Source organism: Budorcas taxicolor, chromosome 2 (genome assembly GCF_023091745.1).
Source record: "Budorcas taxicolor isolate Tak-1 chromosome 2, Takin1.1, whole genome shotgun sequence".
NCBI classification, from domain to species: domain Eukaryota; kingdom Metazoa; phylum Chordata; class Mammalia; order Artiodactyla; family Bovidae; genus Budorcas; species Budorcas taxicolor.
The window spans coordinates 133,877,783-133,903,089 of record NC_068911.1 but is presented as its reverse complement, the minus strand read 5'-3'; the positions used below and the strand labels follow the sequence as shown (position 1 = coordinate 133,903,089).

The following is a 25,307-nucleotide window of genomic DNA, read 5'->3' as shown; positions in this document are numbered from 1 at the left end:
GAACAATATGGACAAGAATCCCTGGGTTGTATTTCAGACAAGTGGAACAAGTGAGATAGGCACTTTTTGTGGCCTTGTTGGTGTTTCCGCACCAATATTGACTGATAAATGCCAGCATTTTGTCAGTAGAGTAATGGTTTAGTGCATGTATGATTGGTAGCCGTGGAAATTTTTAGAGTCTTCGGTAGGATTAGTTTGTTATTTGGTCAAAACTAGAGGTTTCTCTCCTTATTAAACCAACGCTTGTTGAATTTTAAACCTTGTTTTTCCCTTTTTTTGCAGCCAATCATTGGGCTTCTCTAGTCAGTTTTTCTGTTATCATTTGGGGAAATATCCCTTTGAACCAAGTTAAAGGTTTGATTGCTGTCGGTTCCTTTAAGAGCACCATTCCTTGTGGAAATGTCAGCAAGATGGGTTCCCTTAGCTTCCAGAAAGTCAAGTTTAGAATGCTTCAGAAGCTGAATAGTACGTAAAGTAGCAGGTAACAGTATTGTATCTGATAATTCCTGAAACTAGGGGTCATTTTAAATTTGATTTTTGCTGGAAATACAGAAGTTGCTTCCCAACATTCCTAAATCCTAAAAGTGCTTTAAAAGTATATATTCTATCAGTGTAAGTATTGACATTTTTGCCATTGGCTAATGTGCAAGTCCATGTAAGAGTGTTTAATTCAACCTGTTGGGCTAAAGTAGTCATGGATAAAGATGCTGCCTCAACAACATCAAAAGGAGTTACAGTTTCATACCCAGCACATTTGCCTCTGTCACCTTTCTTTTTCACTGTACACTGTTTAATATAGCAAATATAGAAAATTAAGAAAATAGAGAAGATATAAAAAGCACTATTAACAATCTAAATTTAATGGACATATGTTCTCATAGTCAATGAACCGAAAATCCACAATCTTCTCAAAAATACATAAAACATTTACAGAAAACTGGCCATTGTTGCCTTTTAAGTAAGAACTGTCATTGAACCATGAGATGTCAATGCTACCTAAAGGTATTTTCTGCAGATCATCATGGGGAGTGTGGAGATGACCTGTCAGAAGTAAGTTACGGTGAGGGTGAAGGACTTTGCCAGTGGTGGAGGAGAGAAGAATAACAGGGTTAAAGTTAGTACAAAGTAACAGATGTGTGAGGAGCAATTAACAAATGGATTTCAAAGGAGGTGGCTCAGTTGACTGAAAAATGTTGAATGTGATGAGAATTGAGGAGCACTTCTACTGTATGGGGTATAAAAGTGGATAAAGAGGATCCCACAATTATTTTCTCAGTGACCTTAACCAAAGGCTGTAATGGTTCTAAGGCAAGGAGGGATATTCCCATACCACAGGGTTCTGTTTCTGGTTATAAGATCTTATGAGTTAACCCTGTGTTTTGGGGTGAGTACCCCAAGGACATTCCCTTCCTTTTTATACACAAAAGGGAAAAGGGGAATCTGATCATTGGGATGCCAAAAGGGCAGGAGGGCTAATCAAACTCTTCTTTAAGTACTTAAAAGCTATGTTGTTCGATTCTTGTCATAAAATTGGATCAGGATAGATGTGCTTTAGTGAAACATACAGAAGTTTGGCGGTAAGAGAGAAATTTAGAATCCAGACAAAATGCAGTAACCAGCTAATCTGAGGAAAAACCTCACAATTGGTGCTTGTTTGGGAGTCTGGGAAACGTAGGACATCATGAAGTCTACCTGGGTAGGTGTAGTCCTTATTCCGGTATCTGATGCCTTAAATATCAAACCTCGGTTTGGGCAAACTGCAGTTTTTCCCTGGTGACCTTATGTCCTTTTGAGGCTGAAAGCTTTAGCAAGTGGATTCTGCCTTCCTGTTAGGAAGCTTGAGAAGGAGAGCAAAGAAGCAAATCATTAACATATCGCAACAAAGTGGAACCTCTAGGGAAATTATATCATCCAGAATGGCCTTCAGGATTTGTGAGAAATAAGGACTCTCAGTTAAACTCCTGAGGCATTAGTGTCAGGCGACTTGGTTTACTTTCCAGGTGAAGACAAAGTGGTATTGACTAGCTTAATCAATCAGCATTGATAAAGAATTTTCTCAAGAATTCACTATAGAAATCAGTTACAGTTGGTGGGAATGGGTATTAGTAATGTGCAAGGAGATCTAACCAATCCATTCTGAAGGAGATCAGCCCTGGGATTTCTTTGGAAGGAATGATGCTAAAGCTGAAACTCCAGTACTTTGTCCACCTCATGCGAAGAGTTGACTCATTGGAAAAGATTCTGATGCTGGGAGGGATTGGGGGCAGGAGGAGAAGGGGACGACCAAGGATGAGATGGCTGGATGGCATCACTGACTCGATGGACGTGAGTCTGAGTGAACTCTGGGAGCTGGTGATGGACAGGGAGGCCTGGTGTGCTGCGATTCATGGGGTCGCAAAGAGTCGGACACAACTGAGCGACTGAACTGAAGGGTTAACCCATCTGAATGCAGAGTTCCAAAGAATAGCAAGGAGAGATAAGAAAACCTTCCTCAGTGATCAATGCAAAGAAATAGAAGAAAACAATAGCATGGGAAAGTAGAGATCTCTTCAAGAAAATTAGATAACCAGGGAACATTTCATATAAAAACGGGCACAGTAGAGGACAGAAAAGGTATGGACCAAACAAACAGAAGATATTAAGGAGAGGTGGCAAGAATACACAGAACTTTACAAAACAGATCTTAATGACTTGGATAATCACGAGGATGTGATCGTTCACCTAGAACCAGACATCCTGGAGTGTGAAGTCAAGTGAGCCTTAGGAAGCATCATGACAAACAAAGCTAGTGGAGGTGATGGAATTCCAGTTGAGCTATTTCAAATCCTGAAAGATGATGCTGTGAAAGTGCTGCATTCAATATGCCAGCAAATTTGGAAAACTCAGCAGTGGCCACAGGACTGGAAAAGGTCAGTTTTCATTCCAATCCCAAAGAAAGGCAATACCAAAGAATGTTCAAACTACTGCACAATTGCACTCATTTCACACACCAGCAAGATAACGCTCAAAATCCTTCAAGGTAGGGTTCAACAGTATGTGAACCGAGAACTTCCAAATGTTCAAGCTGGATTTAGAAAAGGCAGACAACCAGAGATCAAACTGCCAACATCTGTTGGATCATCAAAACAGCAAGAGAGTTCCAGAAAAACATCTATTTCTGCTTTATTGACTATGCTAAAGCCTTTGTGTGGATCACAGCAAACTATGGAAAATTCTTCATGAGATGGGAATACCAGATCACCTGATCTTCCTCCTGAGAAACTTATATACAGATCAAGAAGCAATGGTTAGAACTGGACAGGGAACTGGTTCCAAATTGGAAAAGGAGTACATCAAGGCTGTGTATTGTCACCCTCCTTATTTAACTTATATACAGACAATATCATGTGAAATGCCAGGCTGGATGAAGAACAAGCTGGAGTCAAGATTGCCAGGAGAAATATCAATAACCTCAGATATGCAGATGACACCCCCCTTATGGCATAAAACCAAGAGGAACTAAAGAGCCTCTTGATGAAGGTAAAAGAGGAGAGTGAAAAAGCTGGCTTAAAATTGAACTTTCAAAAAACTAAGATCATGGCAACCGGTCCCATCACTTCATGGCAAATAGATGTGGAAACAATGGAAACAGTGACAGACTTTATTTTCTTGGGCTCCAAAATCACTGCAGATGGTGACCTCAGCCATGAAATTAAAAGACACTTGCTCCTTGAAAGAAAAGCTATGACCAACCTGCTGCTGCTGCTGCTAAGTCGCTTCAGTCGTGTCCGACTCTGTGTGATCCCATAGACAGCAGCCCACCAGGCTCCGCCGTCCCTGGGATTCTCCAGGCAAGAACACTGGAGCAGGTTGCCATTTCCTTCTCCAATGCATGGAACTGAAAAGTGAAAGTGAAGTCACTGAGTCGTGTCCAAGTCTCAGCGACCCCATGGACTGCAGCCCACCAGGCTCCTCCATCCATGGGATTTCCAGGCAAGAGTACTGGAGTAGGGTGCCATTGCCTTCTCTGATGACCAACCTAGACAGCATATTAAAAAACAGAAACATTGTTTTGCCAATCTAGTCAAAGGTATGGTTTTTTCAGTAGTCATGTTTGGATGTGAGAGTTGGACTATGAAGAAGGCTGAGCACCAAAGAATTGATGCTTTTGAACTGTGGTGTTGGAGAAGGCTTTTAAGAGTCCCTTGGACTGCAATATCAAACTGTTAAATCCTAAAGGAAAGCAGTCCTGAATATTCATTGGAAGGACTGATGCTGAACCTGAAGTTCCAATACACTGGCCACCTGATGCGAAAAACTGGCTCATTCGAAAAGACCCTGATGCTGGGAAAGATTGAAGATAGGAGGAGAAAGGGATGATGGGATGAGATGGTTCGATGGCTTCACTGCCTTAATGGACATGAGTTTGAGCAAGCTCTGGGAGATGGTGAAGGACAGGGAAGCCTGGTGTGCTGCAGTCCATTGGGTTGCAAAGAGTCGGATGTGACTGAGTGAACAACAACAAAAGGTTAAGAACAACAGGTGTAAAGGGAAAACTATGTCGCTTATTGCTTGCATGTTCTGGACAGACCTCTACCCTCAGCCCTTAGGTTTTCTCACCAGTAAATGGGAGTGTTAGGTAGCTCAGTGGTAAAGGATCCACCTGCCAATGCAGGAGACATGGGATCTATCCCTTGCCAGGAAGATATCCTGGAGTGGGAAATGGCAACCCACTCCAGTATTCTTGCCTGGGAAATCCCATGGACAGAGGAGCCTGGTGAGCTACAGTCCATGGAATTGCAAAGAATCTGACACAGCTTAGTGACTAGACAATAAACAAATGGGAGTGTTACAGAGACTTGCACAAACGAAGGCCTTGAGTCTTGTAATTTTCTCTTAATGGGCTCTGTGCATTGAAGGGCTTCTTTACTTATAGAGTATTAATTAATTCTGTGAGGAGATTCTGATGGATCTATTTGAATCTGGATGGGAGGTGTGCAGTGAATTTTGCCAATTTCAGCTGGAGATTTTGTCCATAAGGAGGATTGTAGCTCCTAATTCAATAGGGACAAATGAACAGTGTTTTCAGAATCACTTCTAGTGCCATGAGAGATGGAGATGCCATAGAATCATTTAATTCATCTGGTTGGCTGCTTTGATGACTCAAATTCTAGAATTATTTCCCCCTTTTGGGAGCAAGAAATTCTGCCTATGATACTTCTCTAAGTTTCAGCCTAATAAATGAACACAGGAGGAGGAACTATGGAGAAAAGGATGTGTATGTTTCAAAGGGCCTAAATGAAGGAAATCAGTTCAGAAATAAGAATCTCTTGCGACTCAAGAGATCTCCCTGTTAGAACTCAAAGCAGGGGCTGCTTTATTGTAGTGGGGTTGAGCACTGAGAGTGTGACTCCAATGTCAGTTAGGACTGGAAGAGATTCATCCCCAACCTGGAGAAATGTTTCTCCAAGCCAGTTCTGAGGGAGAATTGAGAAGAGCCCCTCCTTGCAGCCCCAACACTGAGAATTGGGAGACTGTTGGAAAGGCCAGTTAGAAGGCTGAAGGCACCAGAAGTGCTTGACTCTGTAGTTATCTTCTCCAGTGGCATAGCTCTTTGCAATAGTAGTAGAAACTAGGAGGGTTTTCGTTTCGTTAAGGGACCTTCAGTTGCTGGAGTTGAAGATTAAGAATTTTGGCAGTCTTCCCTCGAGGTGACTCATCTAGAGATCAAGAGAGTTAGTTTACTAGATTGATTAAATCTAGTTAATGTGGATATAATTTTGCATTTCATTCTGGCCTCTTTTACTTGAAAGGTGCTGGTTCAGCCCATTAATAGAGTTAAAACCCACCCGGGTGGAATCAACATCTGAAGAAAAACCAGAATTTTCTTTAAAAGTAATCTGAAGTCAATTACAACAGTCATGAACAGTTTCATCAGATTTTTCTGTGCAAGTCTGAATTCTGTTCCAATCAACAGGCTTTGGAAATGTCCTAGGAACTGCTCAATGAAGAATCTTAGCGATTGCCCATGCCTGATAATGTAACAAGGTAGTGGGCTGGTTTCCTGTTTGTAATCCTAGAAACCTTTCAGTTTTCGTCTGCTAGTGGCCTGGCCTTCATTGACAAGCATGTAAACTAGCTGATACAAGTCAGAGAAACCAGGTTGGTTAGTTTGAATGACTATAGTAAAATCCTCAGCAAATCTGTGATAGTGTTTGGTTACTTTGGGAAAATCTTTGACCAGGGCTCATGGTTCAGCGTTAGTCCAGGGAATGTAAGCAATTAAGGGTTTAGCCTCTGGATTCTCATCTGGCTTAGTTTTAAAAGGATAAATTCTGATAAGTTCAGAGGAAGAGGGAGTGGAGAGAATTTCAGAGAAAAAGAGAAGTTCAGAGAAAGAATTGGTTTGGAGGAACTGAGGGCAGCAAAGAAAGGGGGAAGAAGGCACTGGAGGTGGAGCCGGAGACAAAGGAGACGAGGAAGAAGAGCCTGAGGGTTTTAGAGCCATTTCTTTTCTTAATTATTTGTTTATTCCTCTCAGTTAATATTGAAACCTTATTTTGTAGAGAGGCAATTTTAGATTCAGAAACCTCAAAATAACAATACAAATAATCACTCTACTCAGTTCTGGAAATTTTAGAGCTTTTGTGACGTAATTTGGTTTTAAGACTTCCCTAGTGGTCCAATGGGTAAGTCTCTATGGTCTCAATGTGGGGACCAGGGTTCGATCCCCAGTGAAGGAAGTAGAACCCACAGGCTGCAACTAAAGATCCTTCATGCCACAACTAAAACATATACAGTGCAGCAACTAAGACCTGGCTCAGTCAAATAAATAAATATTAAAAACAAAACAAGAAAGAAAATTAAGTTTGGATTTCAAAAGTTTCCCATGATGGCTATTGATATTCTAGTTTTTATTTTTTGGCTTCACTGTTCACCTTGCAGGATCTTAGTTTCCTAACCAGAGATCTAATCTGGCTATGCAATAGGAGTACTAACCACTAGACTGCCAGGGAATCCCCATTATTTTAAATTGCTTCTGGTCAGATTGGTCAGAAATATGCATAAGAAATGACAATGGTTTTTAAACATGAAATTAGCCAGAGTTCCTCTCTAGGGTGGGGTATCCTCAAAATACTTAGATAACTGGGGTACCATTTCTCAGAAGTTTTTCTCCATAGTAAAAGAATAATTAAAATTTTTTTTTTATTATATATGTATTTATTGAAGTAAAGTTGATTCAGTTCAGTTCAGTTCAGTTCAGTTGCTCAGTCGTGTCCAGCTCTTTGCGACCCCATGAATCGCAGCACGCCAGGCCTCCCTGTCCATCACCAGCTCCCGGAGTTCACTCAGACTCACGTCCATCAAGTCATCCAGCCATCTCATCCTCTGTCGTCCCCTTCTCCTCCTGCACCCAATCCCTCCCAGCATCAGGGTCTTTTCCAATGAGTCAACTCTTCATATGAGATGGCCAAAGTATTGGAGTTTCAGCTTCAGCATCAGTCCTTCCAATGAACACCCAGGACTGATTTCCTTTAGGATGGACTGGTTGGATCTCCTTGCAGTCCAAGGGACTCTCAAGAGTCTTCTCCAACACCACAGTTCAAAAGCATCAATTCTTCGATGCTCAGCTTTCTTCACAGTCCAACTCTCACATCCATACATGACCACTGGAAAAACCATAGCCTTGACTAGACGGACTTTTGTTGGCAAAGTAATACCTCTGCTTTTCAATAAAGTTGATTACAATATGTTAATTTCTGCTGTATAGCAAAGTGATTTGGTTATACATACACATGCTTTCTTTTTCATATTCTTTTCCATTATAATTTATCACAGGGTATTGTATATAGTTCCCGGTGCTACACAGTAACTGTGCAAAAGTTTGTGAGTTTGGTTAGGTCCTATTTGTTTTTTGTTTCCTTCTTTTTGGCCTCAGTGGCTTGTGGGATCTCAATTCCTTGATACCAGGGATTGAACTTGGGCCATGGAAGTAAATCCAGAATCCTACCATTAGGCCACCAGAAAACTCCTCATTTGTTTATTTTTGTTTTTATTTCTATTGCCTTGGGAGACCTCAGAAAACATCGGTACAAATTATATCATAGAATGTTTTATCTACGTCCTCTTCTAGGAGTTTTATGGTGTTATGTCTTTAAGACACTTTGAGTTTATTTTTTGTGTGAGGATATGTTCTAACTTCATTGATTTACATGTGGCTGTCCAACTTTCCCAATATTACTTGCTAAAGAGATTGTTTTTTCTCCATTGTATATTCTTGCCTCCTTTGTCGAAGATTAATTGATTGTAGTTATATAGGTTTATTTCTGGCCTCACTAGTCTGTTCCATTGACCCTTATGTCTATTGTTATGCCAGTACCATGCTATTTTGATTATTGTAGCTTTGTAGTGTTCTCTGAAGTCTGGGAGGGTTATGCCTCCTGCTTTGTTCTTTTTCCTCAGAATTGCTTTTGTCTATTCTGGGTCTTTTATGGTTCCATAGAAATTTTAGGATTATTTGTTCTAGTTCTGTGAGAAATGTCATGGGTAGTTTGATAAGGATCACATTAAATCTGTGGATTGTTTTGGGTAGTATGGCCATTTAAACAATATTAATTCTTTCAATCCAAGAGCATATGATATCTTTCCATTTCTAAAAGAATAATTTGCAACAGCTTACAGCTCAAACAACTAATTTCAAACAGCTTAAATAGTTCAAATATCTCAAATAACTTATGGCTCAAACACCCTTCAGGCCTAATATTAGCCAGTTCTAAGGAAACAGGTTGGTTCCTGAGGGGCCAGACTGAAGACTTCTTAGCCAGTTCCCATGGAAGAGCCCCTATTCCAATGGAACAGTTATTCAGTCACTAAGTCTTGTACAACTCTCTGCAAACCCCTGGACTGCAGCACACCAGCCTCCTCTGTCCTCCAGTATCTCCAAGAGTTCGCTCAAATTCACGTCCATTAATTCAGTGATGCTATCTAATCATCTCATCCTCTGCTGCTCCCTTCTCCTTTTGCCTTCAACCTTTCCCAGCATCAGGGTCTTTTCCAGTGCGTTGGCTCTTCACATCAGGTGGCCAAGTATTGGAGCTTCAGCTTCAGCATCAATCCTTCCAATGAGTATTCAGGGTTGATTTCCTTTAGTACTGACTGGTTTGATCTCCTTGCTATCTAAGGGACTCTCAAGAGTCTTCTCTAACACCACAGTTCAAAAGCATTAATTCTTTGATGCTGATGGCTTAATTGACAGTTTCAGTGAAACAGCTCCTGTTGCAGAAGTAATGGGCTGAAGGCTTCACATCCAGTTTCAGTTGAAAGAGTTTGATTTCAGAATCAGAATAAAGTGCCAAAGGAGTACTCACATACAGAACAAGACCTTAACCAAGAAGGACAAAACCTTAAAACTAATTCTGAGTTAAATCCTGGAGAGCTTCTATTGGAAAGAGGATGGAAGCCTGAGTCCAAAAGAAAGTCACACCTTCAAACTTAAGGGTCAGCAAGAAAAGCAGTGAGCTCACTGGGCATAATTGTGGGTAATGCACCTGTTAGCTCACCAGCCCCAGAACTGTTGAGGATCTTCTCTGGCCCCCATATGGGCTACAAAAACATTGATCTAAAACAGATAGACTGGCAGTTATTTCTCCAGCAAAAATGGATTTGTTTAGTATCAGCAAACACACTCTATTATTTAGACTTTTGAGGCTTAGGGATCCAAGAAACCTGGCATTCATTCTCTCAACATAGGAATGATGATAGGTGAAGGGGAAAACTCTTTGTTCTTGTAAAGTGTTTATTCAGAAAGTAGCTTGATGTAACTTGCTAAGTAAGCAATATTTTGGATGACCGCAATATCTACATTCTAAGTTATACAACTTTCAAAGCATTCATTAAAAAACAAAACCGAACAAGGTTAACTGTGACAGCATATGATATAATTATTGGCTATAGAATTATTTAAGGACTCTTTATTGCTCATTAAGTCATATCCTTTGGTATATTAAAATGCAAAGGAACTCTTTCTTGTTCAAAAGAAGAAGAAACCTTGCTGATGATGCAGATTTAAATCTTTCTGTGTTAGGAAATTATCTCAAATGTATGTTAAACTGTTGCTTGGCATATTTACATGGCCATCTTTCTTTGATGTCTTTTTATAAACCAAATTTCACTTTTTAGAGTTCTCTGCATGTTGTTATTTACCAAAAATAAAAAAGCAACTAAACTAAAAGAACTGTTTTACTGTTATTATTATTAAAATAGTAACAGCAGCAGCAGCAGCATACTACTACTCCTACTAGTAGTAATCACTACTACTACTGCTACTACTTGGTGTGTTCTACTATTAACAGTAATACACTGGTCATAGTAGACCTCACATTTACAGAGGATGTTAATGTTTACAGAATATTTTCACATGCATTATATACTTTTCCCAGAAACTCTGTGAGGACTGCTTTATTTTCAAAATAAGATAACAGTGATTATTAATTCTTCCAAAAGAAGGCCATGGACTACCATTAAATAAATTTAGTATCATTTTATCTGGTGAGAAAAAGTAGAAACTTTTTCTTAAGATGCATTTCAGTTTCTACCTTAAAATGTAGTAAAAAACTGTTTTAGAGGATTTCCCAGGTCTTTCTGGGACAAAAATATTGTTTTATTTTAAAACGTATCCTTTTCAGAACTTGACCAGTGCAGAAGGCTGTAGCCTCAGAGAACAGCACTTAATAAGGCTTACCCACAACAGAGATTCTTAGCACTTGGTAATTTGTTATAGGAAGTGTGAAAGTGAAATTCTCCATCAGTTCTCTACACCTATTTGAATTCATCTCACATTTTAAAATACATAAATGTCATGAAGTTTTAGAAGCCAAGTAAAAAGGTTAAATAACAGTAAGAACTTTGATGTTTTCTAACTGAAAAGACACACGTGCCCCAATGTTCATAGCAGCACTACTTACAATCACCAAGATAAGGAACCTAAGCATCCATCAATAGAGGAATGGATAAAGAAGATATGAGAGGGCTTCTCTGATTGGCTCAGTGGTAAAGAATCCATCTGCCAGTGCAGGAGACATTGCTTTGATCCCTGATCCGGGAGGATTCCGCATGCCTCGGAGTAACTAAGCCTGTGCACTGAAAGTACTGAGCCAGTGCTCAGGAGCCCGGGAGCCGCAACTACTGAGCCCATGAGTCACAACCGCCGAAGCCTATGCACCCTAGAGCTCGTGCTCTGCAGCAAGAGAAGCCACAGCAATGAGAAGCCCGGGCACGGCGACTAGAGAGGAGCCTGAGCAGCAACAAAGACCCAGCACAGCCTAAAAAAAAAAAATCAATAATTATTTTTAAAAAGGTGTGAGAAATAAATATAAATAAATATGTATGTGCACTTATACACACAATGGAATGTTATTAGCATATAAAAGAAAGAAGATCTGCCATTTGTTACAACATGGATAAACTTATGGATAAGCATATTATGCTTGTGAAATAAGGCAGACAAAAACAGAGTATTATGTTTAGTGAAATAAGGCTGAGGATGTTATCACTCATATGTGGAATCTAAAAAATAAAATGAACTAATATAATAAAAAGAGACTCACAGATACAGAGAACAAACGAGGTTATCAGCTGGGAGAGTGAAGGCAGGGGAGGGGCAAGACAGGTCAGGGATTAGAAGATACAAATTAAATATATACAAAATAAATAAGCAACAAGGATATATAATATAGGGAAATATGGCCATTATTTTATGATAACTTTAAATAGAGTACAGCCTATAAAATATGGAATCACTATGTTGTATATCTGAAACTAATGTAATATTATAAATCAAATATAATTCAATTTCTAAAAAATCATGTAAAAGTGAAGAAAAAAGGAACTTTGGTATTTAATGACATTTTGAGAATCAGTTGTTCTAGAAAGAAAGCAGAAATAACAAGCAACAGATTTGTCTATGAGAAATGTATTTGCTGAGCACACATTAGGAAGGTCTCTGCTTTTTCAAGGCAGGTAAGACGTAACAACAAAATGCTCTACGACCTCCATTTTTATTTCCCTTATTCAATAAATATCCAGTAAATACCAGCCATATGTGTGGAGATATGAAGACAGTTAATCATGGTAGTTAGGGTGTGCGTTGTCCAATGAGGGACATAGTGAGGATAGGCACAATACCATTGTGAATGTGCAGATGTCGAGGTTTGTACTGGATGCCATCAGAATACAGAGGAGGGAGAGACCAAATCCACTGTTGGGAAGGAAGGGATTTGCAAAGGATCCTGAATAGGAGGTATCTGAAGGAAGAGAAGTTGGATAGATGGAGAAATAGAGCCAAGAAGCAACACACAGAAAATCCTGAAAAGTGACCATAGATGCCAGATTCTAAGAGTAGGAGGCAGCATGGTGTGTCTGGTATAGTGTGTGTGTGTGTGTCTGTCTGTCTGTCTGTCTGTCTGTGTCTGTGTCTGTGTCTGTGTCTGTGGGTCTTGTGGGAAGGGTGGCAGAGATGAGATGGGGACTGAGAAGAAGGCTATGCTAAGAGTTTGGCCTTAATCTGTGTTCCATTTTCTGTATAGTAATTTGCTTTGATATGCTTTAGAAATTTAGTATAAACTGTGATATATTTAAATATAATGAACTTTTATCTATAATTTTTTTGTTATATATACAAAATTTTATCTAGTCAACTTATGTAGTAAATTTGCCTTTGAAGAATCCAAATCACGAATTTACACTTCAAGATGAGTTCCCTGGGCGTTTCTCTGGGATCCAGTGGCTAAGACTCTGAGTTCGCAATGCAGGGAGCCTGGGTTTGGTCCCTAGTCAGAAAACTAGATCCCACATGCTGCAACTAAAGATGCTACGTGTCCCAGTGAAGATCTCAGGTCTCATGTGCCACAACTAAGACCTGGTGCAATCGGAAAAAAAAGAAAAGTCTATTTTGTATTTTTTTTTAAATAAATACACTTTACATTAAAGAAAAAGAAAAAGAAAAGAAAAGTCTAGTTCCCTAAATGTTTCAAATAATTTTCTAAAACTCTATCTTAAGGTTTTGTTAATTGGTATAGGAGATGTTAAAAATAAGATAACGTGGTTGTCTAGAAAGCTAACATTGGCCATATGAAGAAGGTGGAGGGATTCAGCAGGCAGTGCTGGGAGCACTATTGGTTCTGGGAGCCCTCTTGGGTCTGGGAGCCTTCTTAGAGGATGCTGTCACTTGTCCAACTGGAAGGCAGATGATTCTGCCATCAGAGTGTTGTGCCCACTCAAAGTGAACCTGCCATGCTTGACCTATCTCAACGGGTGGATACTGCCAATATTTATTAAAAGAATCTGTCGAGTGCTATATTTGTCATTTCCTAATTAGGTAAGTTTGTGATAATCTGGTTAGCAGTGGCTATCACTGGAGATTATTAAAGAAAGTAAGCCTCCAGCATTTTAGAAAGACCTCTCTGGAAGAAAGAGGCGTGGTGGGCTGGAAGGTGAGACACCCCATTGAGTTCTATTTTAACTAAGTTGATATATCCTTTTTACATGTGTTTTGTATACTTGCTCCTCTTCTTCGTCCTGTAAAATTTTAAAGAACCTAGATTCTGGCAATACCCTTTTGGGGTGTTGTTTCAGGATAGGGTAGCTGTGGGCAGCCAGATAGGGGAATTTTGATAAGTTCTTTACAGGACTTCCCTGGTGGTCCAGTGGCTAAGACTCCCCTGTCCCAATGCAGAGGGCCCGGTTTCAATTCCTGGTCAGGGAACTAGAACCAAGATGCCGCAAACTAAATGATCTCACATGTGCAGCTAAGACCCAAATAAATAAATAAAGCTCCTTACATGGTTCTGATATGTCTACTCCTGCTTCCTCCGGGCATTTCATGGAGTGGAGAAAAGAGCCTCAGGGCAGGAGAGAGGACAGGGTTTTGATGTTGTTGCTTTGCTTATATGGACCTCTTATCTCCTCACTGTTTATGCACTGTGAGCAAACTTGAAAATAGGATATTGAAATAATAAGCTCTTGGAAAAGACCCTGATGCTGGGAAAGATTGAAGGCAGGAGGAGAAGGGGGCGACAGAGGATGAGATGGTTGGATGGCATCATCAAATCAATGGAAATGAATTTCGGCAAACTCGGTTACAATGAGGGACAGGGAAGCCTGGTGTGCAGTCCATAGGGTCGAAAAGAGTTGGACACAACTGAGTGGCTAAACAACAACAAACTTTGATTCATCTTGTCTTTGGGTAAAAATATAAATAAATAAATAATTGTCATAATGGTGTTTGAAAGGCCTGGGGAGGGAAAAAGCAAGTACATTGCATTTTCTATATACTAATTTGGATAAGCCTTGGAGAACATTTATACTCCAAGCACTTTCTTGAGCCAGGCTTCCCTGGTAGCTCAGCGGTAAAGAATCTGTTTGCAGTGCAGGAGATGCAGGAGATGAGGGTTTGATTCCTGGGTCGGGAAGATTCCGGAGGAGGGCATGGCAACCCACTCCAGTATTCTTACCAGGAAAATCTCATGGCTAGAGGAGCCTGGTGGTCTATGGTCCATGGAGCAGCAAAGAGTTGGAGCCAACTCAAGCGACTGGTCACAGCACAGTACTTTCTTGAGCACAAGGAACCAAGAGACTGAACAGGTGGAAAAAGATCTTACTTACATTACAGTCTCCGCTCTTGTAATATTTGTTAAAAAAGGAAGAAGCTCTTCCTTAGTTATACATTTAATGTTAATCACATTGGGCTTATTCAAAGTTATCACAAAGTTCCTTGTATCTTCTCCCTGGAATGTAGTCATCTACTGGTCACAGTTAGTCAATAAATTGTATTTGTTGTAGGATATGAAATTTATTCATTTAAATTGTAAATGAGCTGTCTTCATCAGATCCATTACTATATAAATTGCGTAGGCTCTCCTGATGTACAGAACAATTTCAGAGTCCTGTGTCTGTTTGTTTTTCCTTGCTAGCTATATGTCAGTGTCTAACTTTAAAAATGTTAAACCATGGCTCATATCATAAAATGTGTTGTGAGCAAGGTCAAAGATATAGCCAAGAAGAAAATATATTTGGGAAGGAAGACATGAGGAACTGATATGGGAAAAAACGAATGCCAGAATAAAAGGTTAGATCGAAAAACAAACGACTCCCAAAACACAACTGTTGCCATGTCCTACAGGGCAGAACCCCCCGAAACCACTGGCATTATCTTCTCAGCTTTACAGAAATCATTTGCACTTTCTCAGTGTTCTACTAGTTAACACCTGTATTAGCCTTCTCTTGCTGCTGTAACAAATCGCCACAAACATGGTGGCTTAAAATAACACAGATTTACCACATCATAGTTGGGAGGTCATGGGTCACAGTGGGCTTAAAATCTAAGTGTTAGCAGGGCTGTGTTCCTTCTGGAAGCTCTGGGGGTGAATCCATTTCATTACCTCTTCCAGTTTCTAGAGACGGCGTACCTCAAGACCTAACTTTGGTCAGAGTGTAAACCCTAATACGTAGTAGATACATAAAGTTCCATTTCCTTAGAGCAGTTCTGTCCAATATAACTTTCTGGGATGATGAGTATGGTCTCTTCTGTGCTGTTCAGTATTATACCCACCAGCCACACATGGCTGTTGAGTACTTGATAGGTGGCCAAGGCAACTAGAGAACTGATTTTTAAATTTAATCAATTAAAATTAAACGCTAAATGCCTCCCGGGTGGCACTAGTGGTAAAGAGCCCACCTGTCAATGCTGGAGACATAAGAGATGCGGGTTCCATCCCTGGGTGGGGAAGATCCCCTGGAGCAGAAAATGGCTACCCACTGCAGTATTCTTGCCTAGAAAATCCCATGGACAGAGGAGCCTGGTGGGCTACAGTCCATGGAGCCGCAGAGTTGGATACAACTGAAGTGACTTAGCACGCACGTAGGCAAGCTCTAAATAGCCACATATGGCTTATAGCCACCATAAGGGCAGGGCATTCCTGGAGCATCAGATTACTCATTAATGGGTTGGTTAGTTCTGGAGTATGACTTCAAAACGTACCACAGTATTTTTTCTCCTTATTTCCAAGTTTCGGGACATTTTTCTTAACACGTACAAGTAATATAAATAATGCATTCAAGAGATTAAATTTCAATAACAATGTAACCTGACTTCTTTGTCAAAGAACTATATATTTTTTTCTTGTTACTTTCCTTAGTTGAGTATCTGAGTTACACAGTATAGGTTTCACAAATACTTTCTGTTTGAATAGAGTATATTTATTTGCTCTTCCTTAGTCAAACATGTAAAGCATCAGTTTAAGACGGACCCTGTGGTAAAGGATGAGTAAATTATAGTTCCTGCCACCAGTAAGTATGTCTGTTGTCCAGAAAGGGAGGATATATATATGTAGATAAACAGATAGTGGGAGAGAAAGAAGAACCAGGTATAATCGGGAGTAAAGGAGGGAAGATCACTTCTATCCCAAACTCTATCTGTTAGCCTCAGATTATTGGCATAGTGAGTTGAATAGTGTCACTCCAAATTTATGTCTACCTGGAACCTCAGAATGTGACTTTGTTTGGAGATAGTGTCTTTGCAAATGTAATCAGTTAAGATGAGGTCATATTGGATTAAGGTGGTCCCCAATTCAGAGAGAGGTAGGCCACACAGGGAAGAAGGCTGTGTGATGATGGAGGCAGAGAGTGAGGCAGCTGCAAGCCAAGGAATGCCAGGAGCCTCCAGAACAGGCAAGGAGGGGTTCATCCCTAGAATCCGTGGCTTTGTCAACACCTCGATTTCAAAATTCTAGCTTCCAGAGCTGTGAGGAAATAAATATTTAAGACATTCAGTTTATGGTTATTTGTTACAACAGCCCTAGGAAAGAATACTTTTTTTTCTTTTTGGCCCTGCCATAAGATTTACAGGATCTTATTTCCCTGACCAGGGATTGAACCCTGGCTACAGCAGTGAAAGCACCAAGTCCTAACCACTGGACTGCCAGGGAATTCCACCCCTGCCCCCTGCCATTTTTTTTCTTTTTTTTTTTTTAAGAAAGTAATGCCATTGTAAAGGGTACTCTCTAGCTCACAGAGTTGAATGCTGGGCTGAAGAAGCCAGCCTTCAGATATGTAGGAATAGGGGCCCATCTGAGGATTTCAGCAGCGGAGCTTGTGTGTTCTACGTGGCCCAGGGCCATGAGATCCTTTTACCCTTCTGTACCTCACTCCTGAGTCTGATTCTCATCAGAGAGACTCTTGACCCAGCTTATCCTGTGCCTTTCCCAGCAGCCTTCATGGTGGAGGACAGGTGACTTTCCAAAGAAAAAGATCGCCAGCAGATAAAAATGACAGATGACTACTCTGCCAATGTTTGGATAGTCCTTTTTGGAAGAAGAAACTCTCCTGTTGCATGCTACTCATTTAGCAAGGGAGGGTGGATGGTTACAGATATTGAGAAAGATTGGCCTGGCAGCTCTGTGCCAAATGGTTTGGAGCAAGATCAGCAATGATGTCGGCCAGTGTGGAGTTAAGAGAGGGTGGAGGCATCTGTCCTGCTACGGTGACTCTGCCAGGGGAAGAGCACTCTCATTTTGCAATCTGTGGTTTCTTAATACTGACTCATTCAACCTGAGTAGGGAGACAGAAAATGCCTTTATTTTCTGTCTCCAACTATTGCTGCCCCCATTTTTGTTTTTTTGTACTTTTTTGTATCTTGAAAATCAGAAGGCATATTTTTTGCTACTTGTCTACCCAGTTATGTGAGACTGATTAAGTGTTTTTTACAGTTCCAGGGGTAGAGCTGGGAGCAGACTATTTTTTCATTTACATGAGAGAAAACCCACCCAGAGAACCCAGGCTCTGAAGGCAAATATATAAATGCTTCCTGTGTACCCAAGACCCCGGGGGAAGAACTAGGAGGGTTCGTAGAGTCCAGATGAGTGTCAAGGATTACAGTTTCCCACTGTTATGGGCACCAGGGTTCTTACATGGAAAAGGGGGTGGAATTGTCTAAACAGAGAAAGAGAACAGCATCTCGCTCAGTGGGTCCAGCAGGTATAATGGGCATGAGTCACTGGGCATCCTGGGACCAGCTATTTCTGAAGGAGACAAAAAAGTAAAAAGTAGCTAACAAAAGTGGTTAACACTCTGCACTTGTGTAAAAACTGGATGGGATGGTGCTACTAGAATAAGTTTTTGCCCTGCACACCTCTGCATATATTTTTTTTAACTGTGTGAATGTATTACTTATTCAAAAATTCTAGTTAAGTTTTAAGTTTTATCCTTTTTTACCAAGGTTTATAGAGCTCAAGGAACTGGTTTTTAGGATGTGGCTTCAAATAAGTCTTTTTAAAAAAGTACTTATATCCACGCCATCCAGATTTTAGTGCATCAACTTACATGAATAATTTTTATTCAGATCCCTCTGTTCTTGGTGCTTTATGGTTCTCAACCATGACAAATGAAAAATCCTTAGCCCTAATAGGCCAAATTTTTTAAAAAGTTATGTTTATCATCATTTAAAATGACACAAATGATAAAAACACATGCATTTCTCACATTCATATTAGATTACACAGTTAAGGATTTTATTTTCAAGAGCCAAAACATTTTTTCTTTATTACTTTCAACTTACTTCACCCTGGCTACACCCGCTAAGTTCCCAGCTCTGCTGCTCCAGTGTGCAAGAGTCTTGTATCATTTATGCCCTGTACATGGCCCTTCTGCTCCTGTCTCCTTTTTCTCTGTGCTCCTGGCCCACTTCTTCCCTTGGGCTCCTGTGGCCCAGTGGAGCCTCCCACCACTGGACAGGCCACATCCCAGTCCCTTCAATCAGACGTGCTCATGGCCTTCAACGACCCTCAGAATAGACTACATGCCCAATCTTTGCTTTCTTTCCCCAGCACTCTCATTTCAGCCTCCCCTCCTTCATTCACTCCAGGAGTCACTGCAGATGACTGGTGAGCCTGATGGTATGACTTCTGGTTGACAGAGCATCATTTTATCCTCCGACTTATTGGTCAAATGAGGCCTAATTCACATGCTGGTTTCTCCTTCTCTGAAGGCCCCTAAAATGCAGGTAAGTGGAATTTGATGGATTCTGCATGTTTTAACTACAGCATAAAGGTGATTACAATTCAGGATTCTTTTGCTCCACGTTGTTGTCATTGTAGTTCAGTCACCCAGTCGTGTCTGAATCTTTGCAACCCCATGGAGTGTAGCACACCAGGCCTCCCTGTCCCTCCCATCTCTGGAAGTTTGCCTAAGTTCATGTCCATTGCATCGGTGATGCCATCCAGTCATCTCATCCTCTGTCACCCTCCTCTCCTTCTGCCCTCAATCTTTCCCAGCATCAAGGACTTTTCCAAGGAGTCATCTGTTTGCATCAGATCAGCAAAATACTGGAGCTTCAGCTTCAGCATCAGTCCTTCCAATGAGTATTCATGGTTGATTTCTCTTAAGATTAATTGGTTTGATCACCTTGCTGTCCAAGGGACTTTCAAGAGTCTTCTCTAGCACCACAGTTTGAAGGCATCAATTCTTTGGCATTCTACCTTCTTTGTGGTCGAGCTCCACGGCACCTACTTCTATATATGGAAAACTGAGCAATTAAGCATTTCTGAAACTGATAACAGAGTGGATACTTTTTCATAACCAAGTTAAAAAAAAAAGGGTTTTGTGATAATATATTAAAAATGTTTTTACATTGCTTTTCCCTTCCAAATTCCAAAAGAATGTTAACCAGTTGCATAGCTGACCTACATGAGGAAAATATTCCTTTGCTGTTCAATGCACATACACAGACCCATAGCTACTCCACAGTAAAAACAAAATAATACAAAACCTTAAGGACTTTTATGGTGTTCTTACAACTGAATCAAACACATCTCTGGGAAAACTAATCACATGTTCTTCAGCTGAGAAGTATCTTTCATTGTAGAATTGTAACCTGGATTACTAGTTTAGTTAGATTGGATGGGTACACAAAGGGAAATTTTGCTTTCACAGCAATATTTACATGATATCTTCAGAAAAAATCAACGTTATGCTCCTTGCTGTGACAAGTGCAGTGTTTGATTGGTGGCCTTTAGGCTAGAAAGTCTAAGTCAACAATTTGGAGGTAATGATTCATCTTTTTAATATAGTAAAATCTGAATAATATTTCTAAATTTTGTGTCTTCCACCCCCACACAACAATACAAGAATATCAGTTTGGAGTCCAGTTAGCATTAACAAACCATCTTTTCACTTGTGAAAAACTGAAACTCCTGGGAAAAAAGAAAAGATAATAATTATAAAGGGGTACAAATCTCAACTTTTGTATGTGGAGAGAACAATAAGTAGTTGACAAAATGAACTGTAAGCTTCACAAATTTGAATAATTTAGGGAGTTACTTATTCTCTCTCGCCCTCCATGTCTTCGTTTATAAAATAAGAATCAGAGAGATCATATAAAATGAGACCAGAGGTTTTTAAAAAAGATTACTTATTTATTTTTGGCTGTGCTGGGCCTTCATGGTGCTCTGGCTTTCTCTAGTTGCGGAAAGGTGGGGTTGCTCTCCAACTGTGCTCGGGCTTCTCCCTGCAGCGGCTTCTCTTGCTGCGGAATACGGGCTCCAAGGTGGGAGGGCTTCCCAAGTTGCGGCTCCCGGCTCTAGAGCACAGGCTCAGTAGTCGTGACACACGGGCTCAGTTGGTCCAAAGCTGTGGGATCTTCACTGACCAGGGATGAAACTCATGTTCCCTGCATTGGCAGGCGGATTCTTTACCAGTGAGCCATTAAGGAAATCCAGTTTTGACACACTTTTAGCAGAGATTTAAAATGTTATGGGGAACACACACACATATATGATTTTAGTGTGGAATAAATTTAGTAAGGTCAATGTTCAGCACATAAAGCAAATACATAAGAAAGTTATGCTACTCTGAAGAGTGCAAAAATTTGAAATTGCAGGTAAAGGAAGATGGTTAAAGACTCAGGGACTTCCCTGGTGGGTCAGTGGCTGAGACTCCATGCTCCCAATGCAGGAGGCCCAGGATCGATGCCTGGTCAGGGAACTAGATCTTGAATGCCACAGCTAAAAGATTCTGCATGTTGCAGCTAAGACCCAGTGCAGCCAAATAAATAAATAAATAAACATTGAAAATATTGGATAAGATTTAAAAAGAAGCAATTATACTCCAATAAAGATTAATTTTTTAAAAAAGGGTTTAAAAAGGAAACTTGATTTACACACTTGTGCAATCCTAAGATATCACAGAACACAACTTGAAAAACCACTCGACTAGCTTATCTTGTCATTTTGAGTAATTCTCTTTCAGCTTATTGATCTTACCTTTAAGGCAATGACAGCAGTGTTATGCCACAGTGATAGACCAGGGTTTAAATGTCTTAGGATCATCTCTTGGAATCTAAGAAAGAAAGCAAATTAAATACTAAACATCATAATACCTTTGTAATATTTCACCAGGAAAATGATATCAAATCTGTAGGTTTTGAAAGATGTTTCTGATGGGAAGCAGCAGAAATTTCCTGGGGAATGGGATTGTACTATTCCTTTCAAACGACAACTCTGAAAAGATAGGGGGTCTGTGCTGTCATCTCTGCTAACCATTACACTGCTAATTAAGAGGGCACACTCTGGTGGCTCAGATGGGGAAGAATCTGCCTGCAAGCAGGAGACCTCAGTTGGATCCCTGGATTGAGAAGATCTCCTGGAGAAGGGAATGGCTCTCCACTCCAGTATTCTTGCCTGGAGAATTCTATGGACAGAAGAGCCAGGTTGGATACAGTCCACGTGGTCACAAAGAGTTGCACATGATTGAGCGACTGACACTTTGACTTTTTTGGATTTTTTAACCTATCTTCTCTACCTTTCAGATGTGAATCCCCAAAAGAATTATAAATCCAACGAAAATCTTTGTGGGAGGAGGATGGGAAGGGCAAAGTGGTTAGGCTGAGAGTTGCTTGTAGTTTACAGACCCAGACTCCTCTGCAGGGATCTGAGAAGAGCCCTGTCTACATGCCTAGCCAAATGATTTGGCTCCAGTTAAACTCCGGCCCATTTCTCTATTCTGGGCTAGAAGCCCCAAGAATTTAGCCTATTTGTCCTTCTTCCTTCTGGTCTGCAGCTCCCATCTGCGGAATTCTCTCTGCTGGGTTTGCCCCAAAGCAGAATAAGCAGAATGTACATTGCCGCCTCCTCTGCGGTCATGTTTTTGTTTGAAGAGTTGACTTTTACTTACAAAAGTGTTAAAAACATAAAAAACTTTCTGTAAATAGTGACAAGTTGCGAAAATTTCAGAAAGCCTGTCTCCTGATATTTATTTCACACACACACAGACACACACAAAAACACAAAAAGAGGACAGAAAACCACAAACAAAAACACAGCCCAGCTTCTAACTTGTAAGGATATCTTTACCAGCCCCATTCTTCCTATTTGCTCTCAATCTGTATTGAAATGTAAATAGAGGGCTAGTTTGCCCTCCTGAGAGGGACTTCCCTGATTCTCTAACCTAACTGCTGCACTAGGATTTACTTGGCTGTCTTATTTAGGGTCAGCCTGTTCCACCAGGACTGGGCTGGGTGCAGGACAAAGCTCCTCAGTCTCATCTGAAGTAGATCCAGGTCAACTCTTCTGTTAAATTTTAGTCTCTCCAAAAACCGGTTTCCTATTCTTGTCACCAGACCTGGGTTCCTGGGGTACTCTTCTACTTTGGGACTCAGATCAATACTCATTCTCTTGCTACCCCAGCCTTCTTGGATCTCACCCACTCCCTAGCTTCTTGAGCGAAGACCCAATTTCCCTTTTTCCCTCAAGGATCCCAGTTCTGGGATGTAAGCAGATCTTCACTGGCCTTTCATGATCTTCTCTTTCACTTCTCCCTTTAGGGCCATTATTCCCTTTCTGCCTCCTCCTCTTTCTCCCTGTTGGTTCTTGATAGCTATGATTAAGGCAATATATTGACTTTGGTGGTCAAGACTGATTCCACTTATAGCTAAACCTTCTGAAGTATATCTCTGCCCAGTCTCACTGGTTTCAATGCTTAGTGTCATCAATCCAGGATTGTTCATCATCCTCATTGTGCAGGAAAGGATGAATTCAGGAGGCCTCCATTGTCCAAATTCTGCAGATTCCAAAGGAAGAGTTAGCCTTTGACCAACTCCTGGGAGTAACACCCTAGCCCTTGGAATATCCTGCCTTGTAAGAGTGCCTTTGTTTACCTGAGGTCTTAATAATATCACTTGACTTCTGGAAGGGCTGGACACTGAGTGACTAAGGTCAGCTTTGCGCACAACCTGTGCCTATGTGACTGATCCCTAATAAAACTCCTGGACACCAAGGCTCAGCTGAGCTTCCCTGGCTGGCAATACTTCATGTATCTTCTTCTTCCACGTTGCTGCTGGGGAAAGTAGGTGGCTCTCTGTGTAACTCCACTGGAAGAAGACACCTGAAAGCCTCACGTGGTCTCTCCTGGACTTTGCCCCATGTGCCTTTGCCTTTGATGATGTTAATCTCTATCCTTTCACTGTAATAAGCCATTACCACAAATAACAGCTTTCTGAGTTCTGTGAGTCCATCACTGAGTCATCAAAACTGAAGATAGCCCTGAGGACTTCTGACCCAGTCATCATTCCACACATCATCATCAGTGTATATTGACCATTTACTATGTGTGACAGCTGCTAAATGCTTTTCATGTGTTTTATTCAAACCTTTTAACAACGCTATAAGGAAACTAGAGTTATTCTCTCCATGAACATTTCCTGCTATTTTATAAAGAAATTAAATTATCAGAGTGGTTAAATGCATCATCAAAAGTAGGGCTGGATGGCTGATTCATGTTGATGTATGGCAGAAATCAACACAATGTTGTAGAGCAATTACCCTTCAATTAAAAACAAATTTTGTTTTTCTTAAATTAGCGCTGGGATCACAACTCCAGTGCCTTTGACTCCAGGGCCATATCTTAATCACAAAGCTAAGAAGTTGTGTCATAACTCCTTTCCCTGACTGGATAAGATGGCTGCCTTTTTCCTTTTTCCCATTCTGCATCCCTTATTCCCTCTCTTAATCTGAGGGATGCCTCCAGTTTTGCCAGACTAAAGGAGCAACCTTCCAGAGACCAGGTAGGAGAATTTGTAGATACAAAAATACATAATCACTAACAGTATCAGATCATCCCCTTCAGCAGTAAGAAAAGTCACTATATGAAGTGTTACCACGTGTTGCCTCCCGGAACAAGCATGTTCAATGCGGAACCAGTTTCATCACAAAACCTCTTCCAAGACAGCATGAGAGGCATGGAGGAGGAGGAGGCGGTGAAGAATGGGCCAGTTCATGCCTGTCTGAATGTGTGAAGGTGTGTGTGTGTGTATGTGTGTGTCCCGCCTGTCTGCCTGCGTGTGTCTCTCATGGGAGCAGGACCACAGGCTCGGTGTTCTGGGGGAGCCGTTGCGGCAGCCCAAGTCGTGCGATCTGTATCTGTGCTCTGTATCACAGAATCCATGTGACTGAGGCATGACTGCGCTGCTTTAAGGTCCTGCCGATCATCTGTGGCTCAGCTTCCGGCAGAACAGGCTGGAGACTGCATGTTTCCACACGTTGCTGGAGTAGGTTCCAAAACCGTAAGGAAAGGGCATGCAGGCTTGTAAAACTGGCAGTATATCTCCCCCTGCTCAGAGGAACTCAAGCCTGAGTGTGGGTAGGACGTGGGGTTGAGGACTAGCATCTGGGGGCGAACGAGCTGAGAACAGTGCAGGTAAAGCAGGCTTGTCACAGCACAGGAAATGCTCACACGCCTTTCCTCTTTCACCGTCAGGAAGGGCTTCCTTTACTGAGCTAAACAGGTGGCACTTTTAATGTTGCCAGCTCTCACAGAGTGTGTACACCTAGAAATGCAAAAGCAGCAGGGAGGGAAAATGAGACATGGGTCCTAATGAGGTAGAGGCAGGAGAGCAGGTGAAAGGAAGCTGCTTTAGGGTTTTTTTCCTGATTTTTTTCAAATCAAAGTATGAATTGATTTACAATATTTTATCAGTTTCACATGTACAACATAGTGATTCAACATTTTTCTAGATTACACTCCATTTAAAGTTATTACAGAATAGTGACTATATTTCCCTGTACTGTACAATATATTCTTGTTGCTTATTTATTTTATATTGGGTTGTTATTATGGGAAAACCCAAATGAACTTTTTGGCCAACCTAATACATAGTAGCTTGTATCTTAAAAAAAAATTTTTTTTGACTGTTACCATACAGCATGTGGGATCTTTATTCCCTGACCAGAAATTGAACCCACACCTCCTGCATTTAGGATTGTGGAGTCTTAACCACTGGACCC

The 25,307-nt window shown here is 40.9% G+C and overlaps 1 protein-coding gene across 1 annotated transcript in view; it reads right to left on the bottom strand.

Moving 5' to 3' along the window:
* Positions 1 to 25,307, bottom strand: part of LOC128060881 (aldehyde oxidase 2) — a 108,232-nt gene that overhangs the window by 7,912 nt on the left and 75,013 nt on the right. The gene's annotated exons all lie outside the window — the stretch shown is intronic.